Raw genomic sequence first — 3708 nt, forward strand, 5'->3', positions numbered from 1 at the left:
TAAATTATTTTCACTGCCTTCTGTAATTACACTGTAAGAATATTACATATGCAAATTCAAGGATAGTTTTCATTGTCTTAAAAAAAATTAAATTATCCTAGCTACTCCACTCTAGCACCATCCCAGAGAACCAAATTAGGTAAAAACTTGTGGGTGGAAAAAGACAAGTATATGTCAAAATGAAAATGTAGAAAGAACTAGTTTGAACAGTTATCTATAGTCTTCCTACCTCAGTCTTAGCAAAGTCTTAAAAAAAATAAAGAGGCAAGAGAGTGAAGGAGCTGCTAGGGTAGGAACGGGAAACCAAGAAGAAAATGTTGAACAGGATCCACGATGGATTTCCATGAACTCTACCAATTCCAGAAAATATGAGTCATTGCCATGATGACAGGAAAGCTCTCTCTTGATAGCAATTGTCAGCAAGCCAAATCATATGACAAACTGTATTTACAAGGAGAAGATAGGTTTAGATTTGGTTTTATGATTTTAATACAGTATCAGATAAGAGAATTGATGCTCATTTTATTGTACTATAGTTAGATGAAACCCTTTATGATAAAAAATCGACCGTTACAGAACTGTTATCCTTTTCTGTTTCTTCTGACTACTTTTCCTTAGCCTTCTATGATTTAAGACAATCAATTTAAGACACTGCACTATTAGGTTGCATAAAAAGTGACAGGCACTTGGGAAAGAAAGAGAAAAACCAAAGACCTTACTCTCAAGGAGCATGAATTTTATTGTGGAGGTAGGGCAAGCGGCACAGCATGCACACACAGATGCACAAACTAAGTACGATGTCATTTCAGGGGGGCACTAGAATAGCTGAGAGACTATGTGTGAGGAAAGGCCTCTTGTAAGAAGGAACAACCGAGCTAAGCTTTGAAGGACATCAGAGATTTTATCAGGCTGAGGTGAGAAGGAAGGATATTCCAGGCGTCATGAATAGCTTGTGCACAGAAGATGGATTGCCATGGAGAAGCAACAGCAACTAGGCCAGACTGGTTGGCACAAGAGTATATGAACTGATTGATCAACTAGCATTAGGTGCCTCCTACTTGCAAGGCACTGTGAAAGCCATCAACGTTTAATGAACTTAGAAATGTAGGATGGAGCCAAATTGTAAAGGCTTTAAATGCTTAGGAGCCCAAGGGAGTGACTTGACCAGTCCTATGCTTTGGACAAATACTTTAGCAATTATGTGGAAGATGGATTGGAGAAGAGAGAGTTTTGAATCTAGGGAACCAACTAGGAGATGACATCAGGAATCTAGGATGGTGAGAGGGGAGAAGGTCCCGAACTAGCTGACATAGTGAGTGGAGACAAGGTAATTAATATGAGAAATGTTGTAGAAGTACAATTAACAAGATTTGGTATCTGATTAGGTGGGAGAGTTGAAGAGTTGTGAAGAGACATGAAGACAGTGAAGATGATTCAAAGGTTATGAACCTGGGTGACTAGAGGATGATGGTACTTTCAATAGGAATGGGAGAGTTAGGAAGAGTGGTGGTTTTGGAGGTGGAGGGTAGAGAAAGATCAGTTCTGTGGTAAACATGTCTGCTGACTGATGGAGTGATGGGTTGTTGTTGGTTTTTTCTTCAATATTACTAAAATGTTTATTTGAAAAGATCTCAAGGAGTCTTACAGATGCTGTACTAGGAGGTAGAGCGCAGGACCTTGAGTCAGAAATTACATCCACTTGGATATGTCCATTAGGAAGTTGGCAGTGTGGGGCTGAAGTTCAAAAGAGATACTAGAGCTGGATTTATATACACATATATACACACACACACATAGATACATATATACATGTATGTAGTATGTATATATGTGCATACATACACATATACATATATATATGTAGCTGTGAGTCTACAGATACATACAGATAACTGTACTTCTGGGAGCTAATTATATCATCAAGAGAGAGTCCATAGAAAAAGAAGTAAAGAGTTTGGCCCAAGACAGAATCTTGGTTAAAGTGTAAGACGTGGATACAGAAACAACAGGAAAGAATGAAAACCAAGAGGAAGCAGTGTCCAGAAAACAAAAAAAAAGTCCAGACAGGAGAATATATTCAGGAGGAAAGAAGATGATCATTGCTATCAATGCCCACTGAACTCCAGTGGCTCTTTATTACTTCTAGGATCAAATGCTCCTAACAATCTGGCCCTCTCCTACCTTTCCAGTCTTCTTAGACCTCACTCCCCACTATGTACTCTGTGTTCCAAGAATACTCACTGGCTTGATGTTCCTTGCACAAGACGTTCCATCTCCAATTCCAAGTGTTTTCGCTGGCTGTTCACAATGCCTGCAATGCTCTCCCTTCTCATTTCTGCTTTCTGGCTGCACTAGCTTCTTTGAAGGCTCAGCAAAATGTTCTTCTTTCAAGAATCTTATAAGGTAGGTAAAACAAGATGTGTCTCCATTTGACAGGTTAGGAAACTGAGGCTGTAAGAGGGTGTGATGTGCCCTTGATCACACAGAATCAAACCCAGATCTCCTAATTCCAAGTCCAGTATTCTTCCACTACACAAAGAACCCAAGTCTTCTGGCTGGAATTCAGAAGCACGACATGCTGTCTCTCTAACTGGCTTGTATAACTACCAAACACGTTCATTTTAGATTTGTTATTTTCAAAATTATTTTTAAAAAATAGCTTCCTTTATAAGGATGGCCTAAAGAGGAAGGGAGAGAAATGGCTTAAATAAGCATTCAATAAATAGTTATTAAGAATTGTGTTCATAGCACTGTTATAGGTGAGGTACAAAGTTTAGATTATAAGCTAAACTTCTAAGGGAGAAAGATTCCCTGATAAAAAAACTTCTGAGAAAACTGGAAAACTGGCAGAAATTAGGTATATAACAACATCCTATACCATATACCAAGATAAGCTCCAAATAGGCACTTCACTTAGATATAAAAAGGTCCTTATAAACAAATTATAAGAGCAAGAAAGAAATTACCTTTCTAATCTATTGATAGGAAAAGAGTTCATGGCTAAATAAAGGATAGAAAGAATCACAGAAGACAAAATGGACAATTTCAATAACAAAAAATTTAAAAAGATTTTGCACAAAACTAATGCAATTAAAATTAGAAGTCAGTTAACTAGGAAAAAAAATTTGCAGAAAGTTTCTCAGATAAAGGTCTCAAGGCATATGAGTGATTAAAATTTATAAGAATAAGAGCTATTATTTTGCATGATTTCACATGTATAATTGATATTACACTTCTTGTCTTGTCAATGGGTGAGGTAGGGCCAGGCAGGAGAGAATTCTAAACTCAATTTAAAGAAAAATAAATATTAAAAATAAATAATATAATTGTTTTTAAGAAAGAAAAACATAGGATTATTGTAAGGATCCAATAAGATAACATAAGTAAAATGATTTGCAAACCTTAAAAAAACAAAAAAGAACCATTCCCTGATTGATAAATGGTCAAAGAATATGAAAACAGTTTTCAAAGGCAGCAAATCCAAGCTATCAACAAGCTTATGATAAAATGCTTCAGTCACTAATAATTAGTGATCGCAAGTTAATGTGAATAGAAAAGAAAATTAAAGCAACTCTGAAGATACATCTCATACTCAGATGGACAACCATGACAAAAAAAGGAAAATAAATAATGTTGGAGGGACTGCTGAAGAACACACATATTTAGTGCACTGTTTAAAGCTATGAATGACATCTGCCAATCTGGAAA

This window comes from Phascolarctos cinereus, unplaced genomic scaffold (assembly GCF_003287225.1).
Source record: "Phascolarctos cinereus isolate Bilbo 61053 unplaced genomic scaffold, phaCin_HiC Scaffold_726;HRSCAF=1367, whole genome shotgun sequence".
In the NCBI taxonomy this organism is placed as follows: Eukaryota; Metazoa; Chordata; class Mammalia; order Diprotodontia; family Phascolarctidae; genus Phascolarctos; species Phascolarctos cinereus.